The sequence below is a fragment of the Mauremys mutica genome, unplaced genomic scaffold (assembly GCF_020497125.1).
Source record: "Mauremys mutica isolate MM-2020 ecotype Southern unplaced genomic scaffold, ASM2049712v1 Super-Scaffold_100100, whole genome shotgun sequence".
Lineage (NCBI taxonomy): Eukaryota > Metazoa > Chordata > Testudines > Geoemydidae > Mauremys > Mauremys mutica.
In genome coordinates this window covers 861,505-883,944 of record NW_025423267.1, presented here as the reverse complement: position 1 = coordinate 883,944, position 22,440 = coordinate 861,505, and the positions used below count along the sequence as shown (strand labels likewise).

Genomic DNA, 22,440 nt, shown 5'->3' with positions numbered 1-22,440 from the left:
ATGGTTTTGATCCATCGACCTCTGGGTTATGGGCCCAGCACGCTCCTGCTGCGCCACTCTGCTGGTTCTTCGCACCCTCCCCCTGCCACCTAGCTGCCACTATCCGGATTAGTGCCTTACGCGCTCTCGTGCTGGCAGGCAGATGCGCAGGCTGCTAGGCAGCTGTCCTGGTCACAGGATTTTACAGCTTCTACAGGGTAAAAGGGATCTATTTGGGGTTTGGACCCCATTGGGAGCTGGGTAGCTGAGTGCCGGAGACGGGAGCACTTCTTAAACAGTTTTCAGTTAAGCTTTCAAGCTTGTGGGGGACGAGGTTCAGCCTTGGATCCGTGTCTGCAGCAGGCAAGCGCGTCTGGCTCAATCGCCCCCCCTCCCCCGCTGTATTAGCAGACGAAAACCCGGAGCAAACGCACACGCCTTGCAAAGGAACAGGAGCCGGGATCTCGAACAAAAGTCAACATTTTATTAAGATGACGTTCAAAGAAAAAAAAAGTGTACAGTACAGAGTTTCGGCATAGAACTTTCTGGTGCTCAGGGAACAACGTACAGCTTACCCAAGGGGTGCAAAGTTCGGTTTAAGATGGGGTGGCAAAAGGAATACATAATCTGCAATAGCCCTGACTGGGGGGTAAAAGGCTAACGTACAGATACTGAGTTAGGAGGGTATGTTGTCCATATGAGGGCTACGTTCGGGTGTGGAGTATAACGAGCGGTTATGACAATGAGGATGGATTGACCCGCGTTTGGTGAGTTTTAACGTTCGGTGTTTTGGAATCTTTGCCACAATCTAGTTGAAGCAGGGTCAGTATGAAGTCTGCCCTGCCATCTGTTGGTGATGTGTTGTCAAGGCCTTTTGGGGCTGATGTCATTTGCATGGTTACACCCACCCCGGATTGCATGATGGGAGTGCTTGTCCAAACGCTCATTTCAGCTGCTGCGATATCCCCAGTCTCTTTGTTATTGGGGCAGGAGTAATCCAGTGTATTTTCCTGTTGATTTTGGATCAAGGACAGAGTAACTGTACCTGGCATTTGAGGCTTGAGAGCATTACCCTTTCCTGAAAAGTACTCACCATTAAGGGGTATGGGTTCCTAACGGCCACTTGTGGTGGGAGGTAGAAAGGGATGTTTGTGGGTGTCTTGAAGGTGGTGCTGATGTCCTTTCTGCTGTCCCTGGTGTGGAAAGACAGAGATGGTTTTGAATCTCTTAAAATTGCTGTTAGTGCTGCAGTTGCTTACCCTAAGCTTATGCCGTTAGGCCTCTTTCACGGTGTATATTTTTGGTCCTGAGGGGTAAAAGGTGTGTTGTTATGGAGTGAGGTAGCAAAAGTCAGTTGCAGAGGTGGTGCATGTGCCTCCCCTGGTCCCAGAGTCCTGAATTTGCATAAACCCACCCACTGACCTGTGACTAACAATCTTGATCTGCTAACTCTTCCATCAAATATTTTTTACCAGCTTCTCATTCAGCAGTATATTTCTACCAACTTTAGCTTTTAAGTACCATCAAAGACAACCAGTTTAAGTATAACTAAAATTCTGACTTCTTCATCAGAGATTTTCAGTGTATGGAATAATAATTAATTCTATTTTTAAACTATAGGGAGAAGAAAACCATAAAATGTGTGTTTAGAGATTGCTAAAGAATCCCATGGTGCAAAACACAAATATTGATTTTCAATCTCTTTTAACTTGCTATTGTTTTGAACCCATGTGCCTTGTCTAAAGATTTTTATGTTGGTTTGGGTGAGTTCTGAAATCAAGAACTGTTAAGTACCGTTCTACTTTTCTTGATTCGTGTCACCAGGATTACTACACTTAATTACTTTTGCCCTAATAAGAAAGAGGTTGGAGATGCCACAGCAGCCAAAATCACCATTTGGACAAGCACCCCCATCATGCAATGTGGGGTGGGTGTGACCATGCACATCACCAACAGATGGCAGGGTAGAGTTCATTCTGACCCTGCTTACACCCTCCCCCAGCCAAGAATTGGAGGTCCTGATAAATCACACTCCCTGTTATACCAACTCATTGGTATTGAATGCTGAAGTTATGGCTAGCAAAAGTAGCCACCCATCTCTGCCCTGTAGCATCCAGCTTATCCCTTGTTAACACATAAGTCAGTGGATTGTTCTCTGTCCATACCTGAAACTGAGCACCAGACAAGTAGTCTCGAAATTTCTCAATGATGGCCCATTTCAAGGCCAAGAACTGCAGCTGGTGGATGGGATAGCGAATTTCCCTATCAGACAGTCCTCAGCTGGCAAAGGCCACAGATTTACATTTACCTTCCATTTCCTGGTAGGAGAGTGCTCCCAGACCCTCCAAACTGGCATCAGCATGCAGGATAAACAGTTTGTTGGGTCAGCAAGTACTAGGACTGGCACATGAATCAGGCAAATAATGATTTCCCGTAAAGCCCTGTCACATCTCTCATCCCGCCATGTCCCCAATGGAGAGGAGAGGAGCCCCTCCCCTGTCCCAGGCCAGGCGTACCAGATCTGTGGGGGGCAGATATCCATGGCCCAGCCCAGGTGAGCTGGAGTTGTAAAAGAGAGAAGTTCTTCCCTCAGTCCAAGCCCACCAGAGTTGATATTGCAGTGTGGGAGAGATATTTCTCATCTGGTTTTTAGATGCTCTGATGAGAGGGAGCAGGGGGAAGATTTTTTTTCTCCTTGCATTTTAAACTTTCTTCTCTACCACCACTTTCTGTTCTAGCCTGATCTCTCTCTCATGTCTCTAGGGCCGTCCTTAGCCATAGGCAGCTGCCTAGGGCACCGCTAGGTTTGGGGGCACCGCTCTGCTGGGAGCCTGGACAGATGGGAAGCAGTGGAGCATGTAAGAGCAGGGCTGCTGGGTCCTAGAGAGAGCCGAATGCAGCACAGTCTGAGGGAGGGGATTGGCTGCTGGGGTCTCTGGGAAGGGGGTTGGGGAGGGAGCTCACCTGTGAGTGTGACTCTTTCCCCCCCGGCTGAGGTGAGGTGAGGCAGGCTCTTTGGCTCTGGAACCAGTATCCTCTTTTGTCCCCTATAACATCCATTCTTCTCCCACCCTGCCCCATGGAGCACCCCCTCCTTTCTCCCTCCTCCCCAGGAGCATCCCTCTCTCTCCCCTCCCTCCCCTCCGTCAGGGCTGGGTTGGGTGAGGTGCTGGGGGGTAGGTGGGGGGAGGAGGCTGACTGGCTCCCTGCTGAGGAATCCCCACCCCCTGTCCTGATTTTTCACACTTGCTGTCTGGTCACTCTAGGTGGGGGTAATTGGTGCCTATATAAGACAAAGCCCCAAATATCTGGACTGGCCCTATAAAATCAGGACATCTGGATCTGGTCACCCTAGCTGGGGAGCGCCTCTCGCCCCCGGGCTGGCAGCTGCCAGCGATCCACCTCATCCGGGGGGAGCTGCACAGGGCAGGATGAGCTGCTGTGGCTCCATGGGTGACCTGTCCCTGAGATCAGATGTTGTGCTAACTTCACCATGGTCCGTAAGGCTGGTGGTGGTGCCCATTGGCGTGTGATTGGACCTGAGAGTTTGCTGCTGCTGCCACTCTGCACCCCAAGAGGTGGATTTTGGGGTCTACTGCAGCTGTTGGACCAGCAGGCTGGGGGTGAGCCAAGCATGAAAGCAGTACTGTGTTGCCATTTAGATTGTCATTTAACAACTTTGTTTGCCAAAAATTCTTGCTAACAATCCTGAATCCAATTTCAATATTTTTTTAAATCAATATCTTAGCCAAAAACAGAAAATTAAGTTGTTGACAATTATTAGTGACAGGTTTGGTTTGAGGCAGGGAGTGGGCCAGTTTTCATCAGAGAAACAAAAAATGTTGACTGACTTTCCTATAGCCTGTTACTCCTGATAAGAGCCCTCCAGCAACTGTAATATGCTCATCTCCTTACTAGTGTATAGAGCAGGGGTCGGCAACCTATGGCACACACGCCAAAGGTGGCAGGTGAGCTGGCCGGCTGAACCACACAACCTGCTGTCAGCCTGGTTTCCATTCACTCAGCTGGCAGCGGGCTGAGTGGGCTGGTGGCGGGCTGAGCAGGGCAGGTGGAGGGGTTCCGGCTGCCGGCCCCTTGCCAGTCAGGAGCCCAACCGCTGGCCCCTCTCTGCCTCCTGCCAGCCTGGGTGAGCAGAATCCCTGGCTGGTAGCGGGCTGAGGGGGGTTGGCGGCTGGGATCCTGGCTGGCAGGAGTTGGTGGTCAGAACCCCAGACCAGCAGGGGGCTGAGCAGGGCCTGGGATACTTGTCTAGGGTTCCAGCCACCAGTCCCGCTCAGCCCACTGCTGGTCTGGGGTTTCATTTACTCAGCTGGCAGCGGCCTGAGCAGGACCGGTGGCCAGGACCTCAGATAATAACAATAGTTTATTTATATAATATAGACATAGAGAGAGACCTTCTACAAACGTTAAAATGTATTACTGGCACGAGAAACCTTAAATTACAGTGAACTTGGCACACCACTTCTGAAACGTTGCCGACCCCTGGTATAGACTCACCATATGTTGTGCTAAGATTCTCCTGCTTTTTTTTTTCCTGTGAGTCAGTATAGCTTTTGCCAGCCCAGAAGTTGGGCAGCCAATGTTTTACATTTTCACAATGTTTTCTCCAACTGTCATAAAGTAAATTCATAGTTAATATGAGTTAAAAAGGCCAGGGACACTTCCTTGTGAAGAATCTGTACAGCAGATCATGCTAGAGCTGTGAAAATGTCAGTTTTTGATGGAACTTTAGAGGCAGTGATTTATCATGTATTTTATCAAGTGAATGTGCTGCTATTGCTAATGTCTTTCCAAACAAAATAAGGCACAATAGGACTTCTGTAACATTTCTGTGCTACCTTAATCTCGATGAGATGATTCTGTGCTGACTTCATTTTGGTCACTTTGTGCTTTACCTAGCAGTAAAACTAGGGTTATATTTTCCCACTGTTTGGAAATCCAGCTTATTAAACTGATTTTGCAGCCAAAAAAGCCAGAAAGATTGCTTTTAATTAAAAACAAATCTTTGTTTCAATACCTCTTCATATAAATTTCCAATAAAATTTTGACAAAATTAAAAAAATTATACTATTTGCATCATTCTGTCAAATCAGATTTTTTTCTATAGTGCTACTTCTTTAGTTCTAGTGCATCAGCATTACAGTGTGCTTAATTAAGTTAAACTGGTTTTAATAACATGAATGTGGCAAGTTTTCCAATACTGTATGCTTATATTTGTGTTGCTAAGAGCAGATCAGGCACAGGGGCACCAGTTTAATAATCTCGCCTAGGGCAGTATAAATCCTAAGGATGGCCCTGCATGCCTTAATTCTCTTTTTCCTGGCCTTGTTCCAGAGCCCTCACAGCCCAATTCTCTGCCCTAACGTTGAGCCCTCTACTGCACCCTGAACCTCTCATTCCAACCCCACCCCAAAGCCTGCACCCCCTAGCCAGTGCTCTCATCCCCCTGCACTCCAACTCTCTGTCCCATGCAGCCTGATTTAGGGTGTACTAATAATATTAATTTGGAAATTATGATGAAAATTTAATTTATTAGCTTACATTTTATTTAATTTAATTGAGTTATAAAGTTACAGTTGCATTACTGCTATTCAAAAGATACATATGGCATTGTATGCAACAAAGTTTTGGTTAATATACTCACACCCTTCCTTGATAACCTGGTGGTAAGAGACACAGGACCAGCCTTGCAGTTCAGGTTTCTCAATTCTTGAGTGAAAGATGCAGTGCTTAGAAAAAGCTAATGTTACTTTGGGTTTACTTGAATAAATTAAACTTAAAATCAAAACCTAATAAACAAAGAGTAAAAACGTAGGGAAACTGAGCTTAGCCGAGTTACTGTGAAACTTAAAGTTTAAGAACAAGTACAGCCTACTGATAGTAGATAGAGAGAGAGTGGAGGAAGTAACTCAGAATGATAGAGCGACGTGCTCTAGCGAGGTGGGTTACCTTTTTTTATAGGGCACAAGCGCCGGAAATCCTTCCTCCTATGCCCAAATTTCATTCCTTACCCACAAAACATTAGGGTACGCTTACTTCATAGGCTAGTATGTTTGTGCGTGTTGATGACATGTACCTAAGTTCCCTTGTGGTGTACCTGTTAATTCTGTGGGTACAACACTGAAAAACCCCTTATGCCATTCTCCATTGTCGATTGGTCTAGGTAAAGGTCTTAGACAGGCGTGGGTACTTCTCTATTTAAGTAACAAGATAAAGGTCAAGTTTCCTTTCTGAGTAAAAGGTCACAATATAGGTATGCTAACTTTGCCTTAGCTTAACATACAGGATATAGCCTGTAGATCCTCATAAGTCATGTGCCCCAGCCCCCTAATCATTTTTATTGCCCTCTGCTGGACTCTCTAGAGTTTGTCCACATCGCTTCTCATGTGGGTCCCAACCCCAAAAGTACTCACATTTCACCCCAATGGCTCCAAAATGTACATAGGGTGCTGCCATGGTCAAGTCACTCCCGAGCTCTCCAGTGGAGCCTGCTGGCAGAGAACAAGGTGAAAATTAGCCAGGACGTTGCTCAGTCAATTCCCTCTGCTCCCAGCAGGTGGTATCGGAAAGCTCCAAGATGGCTCACTTCCCTTTCTCTCATCAGCTTCAGGCCCCAGGGTTACAAATGCACAAACCAGTTGGGAGTCTCCCCTGGGCTCAGGGTGTGGGGCTGTTCTGAGGGGACGGACTTGCACACTTGGGATATTAGTGCAAAGATACAATTTCAATTTCTCATACAGAAATCTGAGGGCAATTTATATTTAGTAAAAATCTTATTTAGTGAAAGGAAAGCTGCAGTGACAGCCTGGTTACTGGGGTGCAAAACACTTTCCTCCTGGGAGAAACAAGAAGTTAGAATTAGAAATTTACATCGTTTGTTCCAATTTTGCTTCTGTGTAGGCTTGTTTCAGGTTGTGACTGTTTTGGTTTATTAGGTTGTTTTGTTTTTTTAAGTTGGAATGGAGCTTTTAATTGACATTTGCTGGATTCAAATGGCTGACCTACAACACCAGTTTTGACATTGTTCTGCATATTTTATACAGATTTGGCCAGTATTCAAGGTTTTGATTCCTTTATAGGAGGTTTTAGTGGTCAGGCTTATTTATTTTATGTTATTTTATCATCCTGCTGTAGCACACCTTTTTGATAAAATGTTGAAATTATTAATTTATGGTATTTGTTAGTTTTTATTTTTAAAAACAAAGTTTTTCTTAATGTTTGGGTTTTAAATTAAGCATTGTTTTTGGTTTCAATTTTTTATTTTGGCTTTGGTTATTGATGGGATCTTTAAGAACTTTGGATTTAAATAATATTTTACCTCAAGGTTCCAAAGACACAGACAAGGCCAGGGCCGTCCTTAGCCATAGGCAGAACAGGCAGCCGCCTAGGGCACCACTAGGTCTTGGGGCACCGCTCTGCCGGGAGCCCGGACAGACGGGAAGCAGTGGAGCATGTAAGAGCAGGGCTGCTGAGTCCTAAAGAGAGCCGAATGCAGCACAGTCTGAGGGCAGGTCTACACTACGGGGGAAAATCGATATAAGATACGCAACTTCAGCTACATTATTCACGTAGCTGAAGTCGAAGTATCATATCTAATTACCTACCGTCCTCACGGCGCAGGATCGATGTCCGCGGCTCCCATGTCAACTCCGCTACCGCCATTCGGGTTGGTGGAGTTACGGAGTCGACAGGAGCGCGTTCGGGGATCGATATATCGCGTCTAGATGAGACGCGATATATCGATCCCAAAGAAATCAATTGCTACCCGCCGATACGGCGTGTAGTGAAGATGTACCCTGAGGGAGGGGATTGGTTGCTGGGGTCTCTGGGAAGGAACTCACCTGTAGGGTGACCAGATGTCCCGATTTCATAGGGACAGTCCCGATTTTTGGGTCTTTTTCTTATATAGGCTCCTATTCCCCCCACCACCATCCCGATTTTTCACATTTGCTGTCTGGTCACCCTAGGTGGGGATAATTGGTACCTATAAAGAAAAAGCCCCAAATATTGGGACTGGCCCTATAAAATCAGATCATCTGGATCTGATCACCCTAGCTGGGGAGCGCCTCTCTCCCCCGGGCTGGCAGCTGCCAGCGATCCATCTCATCCAGGGGGAGCTGCACAGGGCAGGATGCACTGCTGTGGCTCTATGGGTGCCCCGTCCCTGAGATCAGATGCTGTGCTAACTTCACCATGGTCATTGGGCTGGCGGTGGTGCCCATTGGCATGTGATCAGAGATGAGGGTTTGCTGCTGCTCTTGCCATTCTGCACCCCAAGAGGTGGATTTTGGGGTCCTGCAGTTTTCCACCTATCTCCTCCTCTACTGTAGCTGTTGGACCAGCAGGCTGGGGGGTGAGTCAAGCATGAAAGCAGTACTGAGTTGCATTTAGATTGTCATTTAACAAATTTGTTTGCCAAAAGAGCTTGCTAACAATCCTGAATCCAATTTCAATATTTTTTTTAAAAAAATCAATATCTTAGCCAAAAACAGAAAATTAAGTTGTTGGCAATTATTTGTGACAAGTTTGGTATGGGGAAGGGAGTGGGCCAGTTTTCGTCAGAGAAACAAAAAATGTTGACTGACTTTCCTATAGCCCTGTTACTGCTAAATAGAGCCCTCCAACAACTGTAATATGCTCATCTCCTTACTAATGTATAGAGCAGGGGTCGGCAACCTACGGCACACGTGCCAAAGGTGGCACGTGAGCTGATTTTCGATGGCACGCTGCTCTGGGGTTCTGGCTGCTGCCCCATTGCCACCCGGGGTCCCGGCTGCCGGCCCCACTCAGCACCCACTGCTGGCCTGGGGACCCCCAAGGAACCCCAGGCTGGCAGCGGGCTGAGCAAGGCGGGGGCTGATACCCTGGCTGAGCCACTGTCGGCCTGGGGTTCCATTCACTCAGCTGGTACGTGGGCTGAGCGGGACTAAATTCAACGAAATAGGAAAACAAGAGCAACTAATGACAAAGTGCAAGAACCGAGAGCAGTGGTCACGAGATGAAGGACTGTGGCAGTGGACGAGCATCAGCCGAATTTCGGCGGCATTTCAGCGGCGACGCCTCTGGATGACACTGCTTATCGGCGGCAAGCAGCGTCATCCAGAGGAGTCGCTGCCGAAATGCCGCCAAATTTTGGCAGCATTTCGGCAGATGCTCATCCACCAGCCAGTACGCAGGTGCACTGAGAGGCCCCTGCGGGCGCCATGGCACCCGCAGCCACCGCGTTGTAGACCCCTGACCTAGAGAGCCTCCTGAAGCACGGCGATCGTTTTGATTTAAATGGACTTGAACTGTATGAAGAATTGAGGACACTGTCATCAATGTTGCCACATGCAAAATCGATAATGGACATTGTACAGTTTACTCATACCAGCAAACTTGTTGACATACATCCTAATGTGTACGTTGCCACTCATATTCTACTGACAATTCCTGTAACAGTAGCATCAGGAGAACGGAGTTTCTCCAAACTAAAGCTCATTAAAAACTATCTCTGCTCTAGAAGGAGTCAGGAACACTTGACTGGTCTTGCTATTCTTGCAATCAAACAAGACATCACTTTGTCTTTGTCATACAATGACACTATTACTGATTTTGCAGCCAAAAAAGCCAGAAAGATTGCTTTTAATTAAAAACTAATCCTTGTTTCAATACCTCTTCATATAAATTTCCAATAAAATGTTGACAAATTAAAAAAATTATATTATTTGCATCATTCTGTCAAATCAGAATTTTTTCTATAGTGCTACTTCTTTAGTGCTAGTCCATCAGCATTGTAGTGTGCTTAATTAAGTTAAACTGGTTTTAATAACATACATGTGGCAAGTTTTCCAATAGTGTATGCTTATGTTTGTGTTGCTAAGAGCAAGACAGGCACAGGGGCACTAGTTTAATAATCCTGCCTAGGGCACCATAAATCCTAAGGATGACCCTGGACAAGACTGTCATCTCGAGGCCAAAAGATCAAAAACATCAAGACACTTGATCACGGCCTTGGCTAGGCCAAGAGACTACTCACACTTGATCTGAGCCACGAGGCTTTGGACAGCTTTAGATTATTTAAAGTAAACCCTGTTTACTATTTTATTTTAATAAGGTTGTATTGCTCTAACCCCTGGCCTTTAACTGAGGAGCAGAGGCATGGGAGGCATGGCCCCCCCCATGAAAGGTGGGGCCAGGTGATGGGGGGCAAAGCCCCTCAATTTTTTTTATCTAGCCCACCTCAGTCCCCCACCAAACGAGAAGAGTCTGATGCCACCTGATTGTCACTGGGTGTCACTGCTGCTCCATGGGAAACATGCTCCGTGCAGTACCCAGATTGGTGGGAAACACACTCTGTGCTTTATCGTGACTGGTCGGTGGGTGTCACTGCTCCTAGAAGGCAGACACACGCTGTGCATTACGCCACCTGGCCACTGGGTGTCACTGCTGCTCCAAGGGAAACATGCTCTGTGTGTTACCCTGATTGGCCACTGGGTGTCACTGCTGCTCCAAGGGAGACATAAGAACGGCCAGACTGGGTCAGATGCAAAGTCCATCTAGCCCAGTATCCTCCTGTCTTCTGACAGCGGCCAGTGCCAGGGGCCCCAGAGGGAATGAACAGAGCAGGGAATCATCAAGTGATCCATCCCCTGTCACCCATTCCCAGCTTCTGGCAAACAGAGGCTACAGGCACCATCCCTGCCCACCCTGGCTAATAGCCACTGATGGACCTGTCCTCTGTTCATTTATCTAGTTCTTTTTTTGAACCCTGTTATAGTCTTGGCCTTCACAACATCCTCTGGCAAGGAGTTCCACAGGTTGACTATACAACTGCCCTGAGTTCCCCTCCGCCACCCCAGGTTGTATCTGGAAAGAGGATGAGGCTGAGGAGAGCCATGAGGTGTCTGTCACGGGCTGGTGCCTCAGTTTCCTCTAGGCAGCAGTGCTGCAGGCTCCTTTGGTCAGTTCCCAGGCAGCTGTGTCGGGGCAAGGGGGAGTAGAGGCTCATGCTCCCCAGCCTCACGTCCCTCCCCCAGCAGCTGGGGAATCCAGGCCAAATGTAACCCTGGTAGCTGGGCCGGGGTTAGCCTGGGCCGGGGTAGGGCTGGGGAGGAATTGCGTGGGGGGAGACAGATGCACCCGCTGTGAGGGGAGATCCTCCCATTCCCTGCCAACCCCCCTCACTCCTTGCAGCACGGCGCCCCCTAGCACTTCTTTCTCTGTCGTGGGGGTGTCTGCTGCCTGCTTCTCCCTTAGCATCATCTCTCCCCACCCTGGGGCACTGGTGTCGTCTGTCCTGTGCAAACAGGCAGCCCCTGGTGTGCCCCATGGCGCTGCCCTGCAATTGGGGGGGGCAGCTGTTGGATGGAATATGGGGGTGGGCAAGGCTGGGGACCAGGACTCCTGGGTTCTCCCCCCAACTCTGGGAGGAGAGGGGAGGAGGGTTAGTGGGTAGAGTGAGGGAGGGGCAGGGCTCCTGCTTTTTCTGCTTTTCTCCACCTCCTGCAGCTGCCTTGGTCCTTTCAGTGCATTTCCTGTTCCAAATTCATTTGCTGACTTGTGCAACCCACCCCAGAGGTGGCTGTATCTCAGTGTTGGGTGAGGCATCCGTGGCTGCATCACCCCCTAACTGCGTCTCTCGCCCCCTGCAGGTGACCCTGCAGCACTCGGCAAACATCCACAAGATCATGGGGCGCTTTGAGCATTGGGCAGGCAGGGGCCAGGCGCCCAGCCCCCCCAAAGAATGGGACCCAGCCCCCCCTACTTTTTACAGGGATTAAAGAGGGGCAAAGGGGGGCAAATCAGAGGAGGGGGGTGGCCAGGGTCTGAGCAGGGGGTGGAAATTGACTGGTCGGGGGGTCAAGCAGCTGGAGGCAGAGTTAGGAGAGGGGCTGAAGGGCAAAGTCAGGGAGGGGGAAAGGAGCCGGAGTTCAGCCCAGGGGGAGGCGCTGCCAGAGGGTTAAACCCCGGCACAGGCAGGGGCAGAGGGGTAACAGTTACCCCGGGGGGCTGAGACTCCAGTGTTTGCAAACAGGGGGGGGGGGGAGCAGAGGGACTTTTCTATTTCCCCTCCCACAGGCAGCACCTCTCAGCATGGGCTTCCCAGGGCTGGGCTCTTAAAGGCACAGGCATCCCACTGCCTAGACACTGCAGCTCCTCTCTGATGTAACCTACTGAGGTGCTGCAGTAGGAGACTCAATTCAGTGAAACCAGACCCAAATTTCCCCAACACCCCCCAGTGGTCAGGTAGTTACATGCAGCACTGCCAATGTTGTCACTGAACTCACCTACTCTGCCGAGGTGTCCAGCAGACAGAGCTGGGCCGCCTCTGCTCTAGGTGGCCAAAGGAGGAGGGAAGGTGTGTGGGGGCTCTTCCAGCCTGGGGGCTCTTCCTCCCTCCTGCCAAGCCCTGACTATCAATCCTGGCCCTGGCCCTCCTTTCTCTAAGCGCTGTATGGGCCAGAGGAAAAGTGTGGCAGGAAGCACAAGGGCCAAACTCATGGGCATCAAGTGAAGCAGCAAGAATCCCACCCATCAGGGTAGCAAGTTCTAGAGCCCTAACCCATTGTGGCCACCCCAGCCAGAGACCTGGCTCTAAGAGGGGTGAGTCACCCAGCAGGAGGGGGGAAGACTGCCTCTTGCACAGCTGGAGACAGGGAAGTTGAGTACTGGGAGCTCCAGGGCTTTACCACAAGGTCCCACTGAGATTTGAACTTAGATTGCAGGATTCAGAGTCCTGAGTGCTGCCCATTACACCATGGGACCAGCTCATACTGCTTTCTCTGCAGAGGGGATACACCTTTCTGGGGGACAGGCCAGGAGTTGCACTGACCGGATTTACCTGAAGGAGAGCACGTCGACATGGCTAATCTATGGGGGACTAGGTGGGTGGCAGAGGCTTCAGGTGCTGAGAGTTTGCCAGACCCCTCAGGGACACAGTGTGAGGGGGTGTCCCAGGGATCTCTAGGAAAGGAGCAGAACAGGATTTACTTGGGGTGGGGAGAGAATTGAGAGTGGCTCAGGGGGTTGTACAGAGGTATTGCCCAGGTGAGAGACTGGCTAAAACACAGGCCTCGCTGTGAGCAGGATTCGAACCTGCGCAAGGAAACCCTATTAGATTTTAAAGCCAACACCTTAACCACTCGGCCATCACAGTTGTGAGCACAAAACTGCCCCAGTGCCAGAGAAACTGGTAAAGAATCACAATGCCCAGGTGTGAAGTCATCTGAGCTACAGAATTCCCACCGCAAACCTGGCTCCCAAAGCACAGGCGGGATTGGGGGTTTGTTCTCTTTGCTTAGCCATGTGCAGTCGCCCAGAGAGCGCGTTTAAAAGTCTCCCCTCCCACAGAGCGGGAAGGGGAAATGATTCTCAACTTGAAGCCTGATGTGAATGAGGATGTCTGGACCTTTGCTAGAGAAACCACTGTCAAGTTTTAGCCAATTAGGACAAGGCAGCAAAGAAGAACAACCTCAGGTCTCAGTAACTGCTGCAGGTAGCAAAGTCCTACAGGGAGCAGGTTCTGGCACTACACCTGCACAGCTCTGCTCCCCGGCTCTTCTCGGGCTCCTGCTCTCTCCTTAGCTCCACCCCACTCTGGCCCAGGCAGTTCCAGCTCCCACGGAGGATGGGACCCCCTGGCCTGGTGACTCCCTCATTACACTGCCTGGCCTGTCAGTGCAGCTAACTTGGAGCTTTGGCCTCTCCCCATTGCCCCAGGGGACTGTCAGTCTCAGGGTCCTGATTTCCCATTGACCCTTCCCCCTTCTATTGGTGCTGGGAACTAGCCAACCAAACCCCCCACGAAGTTTTAGTAAGGGGCCAACAGTCCCTTACCTGAGCTGGCCCCGTGAGGGTCACTGATACACAGATACAGCAGCATGAGCTGGTCCCATGGTGTAACGTTCCATGGGCATCCTACAAGATTGCCAGCTGCTTTTCAACTGCAATGTGGAGACTGTTTGTGTGTGGGGAGAGACAGTGAGTGTGTTGAGGTAGGTAGGAGTGGATCATTATTATCCCTCCTTGAAAGAGGGAGAAGCTAAGGCTGAGAAAGAAGAATTGACTTGTCTTAGGTCACACGGCCAGTCAGTGGCAGGGTTGGGAATAGGACCCAAGAGCCCTGATTTTCAAACTAACCATCGGATCTTGAATTGCAGACATTGAATGACCTGAATAAAGTGCTCTCAGATGAGCTCCACACCAACAACAGTGCACAGTAATTGTTCAGCAAGTATTTGAGGAGAACTGCAATGTTAAAGAGCATCATGAACTGCTCAGAGACCATTAATGCAGAGAAGCAGCAAAATTCATCAAACATATGACTGGTTGTGACTTATTTAATTGATGTTAAAAGAGAACAACAAGGACCTGAGTCTCCTCCCTGTCAATAACCCCCTGCTCAGCCAATCAGGGTAGAGACAGAGGACGGGAGGCTGAGGGTTCTCACCAGAGAGCCCAAAGGATGGCCCAGGTCACCAGTGGGGATCACTGCCCGAGCACTATTTCAGCCCCACATTTTTGGGTGGACCACCCACAGTGGGAGCTGCAGACCACTCCGTCGCAACACACACACACACACACGCACACACACCCCTCGCTCCTGGTGTTGGGAGGGGAACAGGTGAAAAGACAAAAGAAGCAAGAGACAAAGAGAAAGGAGGAAGGGAGGGATGGATGGAGGAAAAGGTGAAACAAAAAGGACAAACCCTAATATCCCCAGTGATTCTAAGGGACAAAATCCCAGGTGCGCAATAAAATTCTGCCTCCTTAAGCTCGTGGTTTCCATGCCTAGAATTCAACAGTCACCAGATGGATCACACTGAACAGGTTTCAAACCTCGAGGAGGCTCTTACCTTCTAAACAGGGACATCTGTTTTCTAGTAAAATCAGGAAAAGGGAAGGAGAAAACTCGAAAGAGGTTCCTCCTGGCGCTCACGTACGTGAACCCGAATACTCTCTCAGTCCTCAAAGATAGACCTGGAGAAGGAGACTTGCTGAAGCAAAGCCACAGGGGTCTCTGAGGTTTCCCTGGCCCCTCGCCCCTGTCCTGCCTGGCTGATGTCAGCATCTCTCTGTGAGGTCACCACCTCCCCACCACCTTTGACCAATAGTCTGAGGTCCTGCAAAAGGCCTTTGTGATGTCACTGCCACACCCCTCCCTTGCTGTGCTAATGTCCTGCCCCTGGCCAGGCACTTGGGAGGTTTGAGCTACTCCACGTGGATCACCCCACTCAAGGAGCGTTCATTCTAGGCAGCAAGCCGGCTAGACAGGAAAACATCAGACGCTGCTCCCAATGCTACACTCAGTTTTTCAGAAATTAGTCGACTTTATGGCCAGAAGAGACCATTAGAGCATCTAATCTGACCCCCTGCATATCACGGGCCTCCTGTATGACACCAGAGCTACTTTTGGGGCAAACACATTCCAGAAAGGCATCTAGTCTCCATTAGATGACATCAGGAGATGGCAAATCCATCACTTTCCTTGGTAGCTTGTTCCTGTGGTGAATCATCCTCGCTGTTGAATATTTGTGTCTTATTTCTAATATGAATTTGTCTCTTTTCACCTTCTAGCCACTGGGTCTTGTTATGCCTTTCTCTGCTCGATTAAAGAGCCCTTTAATACCCAATCTTTTGTCTCCATTAAGGCCCTTCAACACTTCAATGAAGTCACCTTTCAATCTTCTTTTGATAAGCTAAACAGGTTGAGCTCCTTCAATAGCTCACTAGAAGGCATTTTTCTCCAGCCCTCAGAACTTTTATTGGCTCTTTGGTCATCAGACTCCTGAACTGCAGCTGGATGTGGCTCTTGTTCTTCTGCACAGCACAGCTCCTGGAGAAGAGGGATCTGCAAATGTACATTCCTATGAAACCTTTGTTTAATTGATGAAAACATAAACTAGACACTTAGAGGATTGGAATTGATTTCAGCTGATGGACAGCTTTGCTAGGTTTTTGTGCATTTGGACAGCAAAATGTTGAGTATTTACATTGATATCAAGCTCTCCTGTATAGAGGATCCCCTGAACATAATGGAGAATGGAAATGAAAATGTTTTCCTTTTTTTAAAAAAAAGAAAGAGGGTTATAAGAGAACACTAGAGCTTGAATCAAGGACCACTTGATCTGTTATTAAGCAGACTACCACTGAGCTATACCACCATGACCAAAGGAATATGGACTCATGATCTCCAGGACTTTGAAGGACAAACCCTGCTTCATCGAGCTACTTTGCCATTCCGAGAACACAGGTGGTTTTAAAAATGGGGTTTGATTAAACTTCTTAAATGTGGTAAACACCACAGCTTGCACACCCACCGATATAGCTTCTCCCACTGACATAGCTGCCACCTCTTTGGGAAGTGGATTAACTGCACCCACAGGAAAACTCTCTCCCTTTAGCATAGAGCAGTGGTTCTCAAACTGTGAGTCAGGATCCCAAAGTGGGTCATAACCCTGTTTTAATGGGGTCGCCAGGGCTGGCATTAGACTTGTTGGTGCCCGGGGCTGAAGCCAAATGTCTGAGCCCCACCACCCAGGGCTGAATCCCTCAAGCTCTGGTTTTGCCCTCCCCCAAGTGGATAAGAGGGCACAGTGTGAAATGTTTGGGGAATCACTGTTTTAGGGTGACGTTCTCAATCTCTTCTATGAAGTCCAATAAAAGCTATTCCTCACCCACCCACCCACCCACCCCTCCATCAGGACCGACTAGGTATGTTCTGGTGCCCTTCACTCATGCAGGAAGGATAATAACATTTCATTCCACTCAATCCTAAAGTGATTTGTAACCTGCCACCAGCCAAAACTGGTCATTTTGGGAAAATGGCCCCATCATGCTGCATAGCTAGGCAGAGTAGGTGTGTCTGTGCAAACACGGTCTGTTCCTGAAGTCTTTCCCCCAGCTCCTCACTCGATGTGAGGGGGGAGCTCATTCAGCCCCTGCTTCCGCTTAGTATTTAAAAATGCCTTATTGGCCCTTTCTCTGCTGACCTTAGATTTTTCCTCCTGTCCTTTTTTTTACAGTTATGATGAGCTGGCCGAGTGGTTAAGATGATGGACTGCTACTCTAGTGTGCTCTGCACGCATGGGTTTGAATCCCATCCTCATCGGATGCATTTAGTCTTCACCCATCCTTTATAAAAAACCTTCTTCCCCTTTGGTACAATGACAGATCAAACAATGGTGCTTCTTGCAAACAAAAACCTTCTCAGAAACTCAGAACTCCCTTGCTTTAAATAAAATGTCTAAAACCCAGATTTCTAAAAAAAAATAATTCTCTGGTGCTGTATTTCTTAGTTTTTATCTCAAAAGGGAACATCCTCATCATCTCCCCCAAACACCCTGGGACCTGCCCAAATTATTAAAATACCCTCAACCCGAGCAAGGCCAGAGCAGTGAACCAGAGCTAGTGTCTAGGCCGAGCTGTTCTGAAGGAGGCAACTCCTACATTTTCTCCCTGCTTCCCTTGGCAAGGTCTGACTGAGAAAAAAAAATTCCCCAAACTGAAAATTTTCTGCTGAAAAACCAATACTAGTCTGTTTGGGGACTTTGGTTTGCAAGTATTACTGTTATTATTCTCTTCTGATTTCTGAATCAGTTCAGTCCAGTCTTTGTCCTCCAGGTGTGTTTCCAGCTGCTGAGTTGTGGGGGAGAGAGGCCAAGTCATGATGTCTCCTCCCCTCTTTCATAGTTTCTTCCAACTTGCTAGGAAGCTCCTTTGTTACCATGTGAGTCAAGCAGTGTCCATTGTCTCTGTGCTATCTCGGAGAAGTCTGCATTGTACACAGATCCTGGGATAGTCCTTGGGAGTGTGGATACCGTCAATGGGCCAGCAGTGAGTCTGGCTCCTCCATTGTCACACCTGAAAGGCTGGTGGGGGGCATTTCCCAACCTCATAACATATCTCAATAACACACACAGAGCAAAACTTCATAACTTCCCAACCAATGCGAGCACACACAATCCAACACGATATTAATGTTCAACAGATCAAGACTTTTGAAATGATACCTCACCAGGCAGACTTTGTACAAACCATGTCATCATTATATGAGAGTGGTGAATATGGGGCTTGCAGGTGCTGCTTTGAGCACAGCGTGCCACACCTGGGCTTACATTGCAGTGGAGATGTACCCTTAGAGTCCATCTCTCCTGGGATAAAGATAGCAGCAGGGCTGGCCTGGGTCATCTGATTTGGGCTCCTAGACGTTAAGCTGAGGGGCTAAAAACTGTGGTGCAGATATTTGTGTTCACGCTGAAGCCTGGGTTCAGAAACCCTCGCCCCTCATGGGGCCTCAGAGGTTGGGCTCAAGCCCATATGTCTGCACTGTAATTTTATAGAGGTTGGGAGGGAGTTTAGCAAGTGGAAATGGTAAAACCGCATTGAGGGGACTGGAACACTGACCTATCAGCTCTTAACGCTCAAACTTTCAGTAACTCTATTATCAGTGCCTGTGAGTGTAATTTAAACCATAGGTCCATCTAGCCCTGAATCTTGTCTTCTGACAGTAGCCAATACCAGGTGCCCCAAAAGCCATTCCCAAGGGACTACAAGGAGTTGAACCCAGGATCTCCTGTTTACAAAACAGAGACTTTAACCAGCTAACCGAGGATACCTACTGTTGCTTAAAATGCTGTGTTTGCCCACACCTGACTCTCTACCAATCCCCACTGGGCCCTGACAAGTGTTGTTCGTGTTTGTATTCTGTAAAGCAGAGGAGCAGATGAAGTTTTGCTCCCAAGGTGGGTGTGTGATCCTTTGGACAGGTCTACACTACAAAATTAGGTTAGTGTAATTACATTACTTAGGCTGGCAATGCAGTTCTATCAAGCTAATCCCGGTATAGATAGTGGCTCAGCTGTCAGAACTTTCTGGAGCTATGAAAGGGGAGGGACCCAGCCTCTGTAGCAGGAATGCAGGGCAGGTGAGTTCATGGCAGATGTGGTGGGATACTGGTGGAAACCAGTTATGGTGATATAATGACCAGCAGCATTTACACTGACATTTGTCACTTTAAGTTTGCTGCAAAAAGCACTAGGCCTCTCGTCGAGGTAGTTTTATTTTGTCACCAAAACAGGGCAATTTTGTCGCCAGACGTGGTATTGCAGTGTGTGCACCAGCCAAAAACTGTTGACCGAGGGAGCGTTGTGTGTTTTTCACACATCTGAGCAATATAATGATGCTGAAGTAACCTTGTAGAGCAGACCTGGCCAAAGATTCACACACACAAACACACACACAGCTTGCAAGGAAAACCTCACCTGCTCCTCTGCTTTGCAGAATCCAAACACAAGCAAAGCTTGTCAGGCCCCAGTGGGGATGACAGGGAGTCAGGTGTGGGCAGACAGTGAGTTTTTGCCACAGGCAGGCACCATGGCTTAGCTGGCTTAAGCACTTGCCTTCTAAATAGGAGAGCCTGGGTTCAATTCCCAGTGGTGCCTTGTTGACTAACTCTTGGGTAACCTGGTATCAGCTACTGTGGGAGGACAAAACACAGAGCTCTTTGGTCCAGCCCAGTATGGTTGTTTAAATTACACTCACGGACACTGATACCAGACTTACTGAAAGTTTGAGAGTTAAGAGCTGATAGGTCAGTGTTCCAGCCTGTCACAGATAAACCCCCCTCCCTGTGGGACAGAGGCAGGTCTGGGCTCTCACACCAAATGGCTCATTGTGGCTGCTAGAACCTGTGGGCAGCTCATTTAGTTTACACCGAGGGTTGAGTCCTGCTTTGTGCACCGTGTGTCAGAATGAAAATCCTAAACTGCCCTTTGAAATAACGAAAACAGCAGGATGTGTTATTGTCCCTGCCCCAAAGCAGACAGACCAATGGAGAAATGCCGTTGAGTCCAGGGTAATACTCCACTGCCATTTTACCTTGTTTGCTTCCTAAACTCCCTCCCAACTTTGTGGGGTACAGAGCCCGGTATTGAGCCTGAGCCGAGATGTCTACGGTGCAAATTTACCACTCCACGGCCCGAGCCTGGGAGCCTGCACTGGCACGGGACAGCCATGGGTGTTTCATTGCAGTGTGGACATAGCCTAGCATTACACTCATCCTGGAGGGGGGGATGGGAGCTCCCATTGTGGGGATCCTGAACTGGTGGGAGGGAGGCACCAAGTACCAGGGATCCCGAAATGCGGAACAGGGACACCCACACACCAGGTATCTTGCAGCAAGAGCTGCAGTCTTGATTTACAAACTGCAAGTGATGGGGAATTTACCACCTCCCTTGCGGAGCTTGTTCCACTAGATAATTAGCCTCATGGTTAAAAAATGGTCATTTCCAGGTGGGATTTTCTGACATCGACTGCAAGCCAATGGGGTCTTGTTCAATCTTTGTTTGGTGAATTAAAGAACCATTTAAAATCACATATTCCCCCCTCTGGGCATTTGTAAAATGTATTTAAAACAGTGATTAAATCACCTCTTAGCCTCCAGTCAATGAAATCAATTGAGCTTCTTCAGTCACTCGTTGTAGACATTTCCCTTGTTTTTAAAGGCAAAAATCCTGATCTTTCCAATGGGAGCTGCTGCTTCAATGTTCAGTTTGGGGAGGGATTTGGCTGCACTCAGAGATCTGCCCGCGGGTTAGAATCTGCGATCCGAAGGGCCGAACGCAAACAGCGTTTAGATGGGACCGTTAGTGCCGCCCCCGTGTGGCCAAAGTTCAGAACTGACCAGCAGAATTTACAGCTGGAGCCTGGGATGCTCCTGAACAAACTGGGCAGGAAGCCTCTCGCGTGGGATCCTCGCTGTGCAGCCGGAGGCGGAGGGAAGCTGATTGTCAGGGCTCAGGGCAGCTCCCTGCCATGCTGAGCCGGTGTCTGTGCTAAGCTCGGCATCAATCAGGTGATTCTGGGAAGTTCGGGGTCCCCAGGCTCCCAAAGGAGGGTGAAGCAGGTCACCCCTGGAGCAGGTTAAAGCTGCAGGTTGACAGTGGGGTTGCTGCCCCTGTGAACAGCTGCTATAGCACCGCCTGGGCAGGACAGGGAGAGCCAGTTATACCCCCCCCCAGCCTGTATCGGGGGATGGGGGCACTCACACCCTGGGGACCCACCCACCAGAGATCTGCTGGGGGGAGAGTGGCACCCACACACCCAGGATCTTGTGGGGGGGGGACAAGGGCATCCACACTCCAGGATCCTCTGCAGAGGGACGGACACCCACACACCCAGGATTCTGTATGGGGGCAGAGGTACCCGGACACCTGGGCGGGGGAAGGGGGCACCGAAACATCAGGGATCTTACCTGGGAGGACAGCGGCGCCTGCAGCTCAACATGAGACGGGGGCGGGGGAAGCAGGAGCATTTCCCAGTTCCAGGCTGTCCCCATCTGGCCAAGGCACAGAGCTCACAAGCAGAGTTTAAAGCTCCAGCTGCCAGGCTGCAAAACAAGCCAGGCCCTGTGGCTGGTGCCTGTGATCCCAGCTCCTGGGGAGGCTGAGGCTGGCGGATCGCTTGAGCTCAGGAGCTCTGGGCTGCAGGGGGCTGTGCCGATCGGATGTCCGCACTAACTTCAGCATCAATATGGTGATCCTGGGGCAGCTTGGGGTCCCCAGGTTGCCTAAGGAGGAGTGAAGTGGCCCAGGTCAGAAACAGAGCAGGTCAAAACTTCTGTGCCAATCAGTAGTGGGATCACACCTGTGAGTAGCCTCTGCAGCGCAGCCTGGGCAAGACAGTGAGACATGGTCTCTTTTTATACAGACACCCCCCGCAGAGCCTGCAGCGGGGGATGGGAGCACCCACACGCTGGGGATTCTGACTTGGGGGGGAGGGATGCACCCAAGCAACATGGATCTTGAAAACGGGAACAGAGACACCCACAGATCCCGGATGGGGGCAGGCAGGGGAAACCACACACTGGAGCTAGTTCATGGGGTGGGGGACAGAGACACCCACCAGAGATCCTGGATGGGAGCACCCACATGATGGGGATCTTGAACTGGGAGGAGGGAAGCACCATGTACCAGAGGTTCTGAAGGGGGAACAGGGACACCCACACACCAGGTGTCTTGCAGCAAGAGCTGCGGTCTTCATTTACACACGGCAGTGATGGGGAATTAACCACGTCCCTTGCGGAGCTTGTTCCACTAGATGATTAGCCTCATTGAAGTACCCAGACCTTTTAACAATAAGAAGTGAAATGAAATGGCCACATGATGGCAACAGAACCTAAGAAATGTGTTGGTCTCTAAGGTGCCACACGTATTCCTGTTCTTTTTGACGATACAGACTAACACGGCTGCTCCTCTGAAACCGAAGAGATGAGAAGCCATGTTCTTGTTCAATGTGCATTGAAGCTGAAAAGGGAGTTGTTTCCTCTTTGATTCCTAAGCCCCCAACTCTAATCCACTAAACACCCCTTTCCTCCCACAGCCAGGACTAAAACCCAGGAGTCATAACTAGTGGCCCCCCTTAACCTTCTCTCTGTGAGGAGGAAGAAGAAGCTCTGAG

The 22,440-nt window shown here is 49.3% G+C and overlaps 2 non-coding genes across 2 annotated transcripts; one reads left to right on the top strand and one right to left on the bottom strand.

Moving 5' to 3' along the window:
- Window positions 1–13,056: 13,056 nt before the first annotated feature.
- Window positions 13,057–13,138, bottom strand: TRNAL-UAA. The gene has a single exon. It is a non-coding gene; the product is annotated as a tRNA-Leu (tRNA).
- Window positions 13,139–19,350: 6,212 nt separating this feature from the next.
- On the top strand, window positions 19,351–19,424 carry TRNAR-UCU. The gene has a single exon. It is a non-coding gene; the product is annotated as a tRNA-Arg (tRNA).
- The last annotated feature ends 3,016 nt before the right edge of the window (window positions 19,425–22,440 follow it).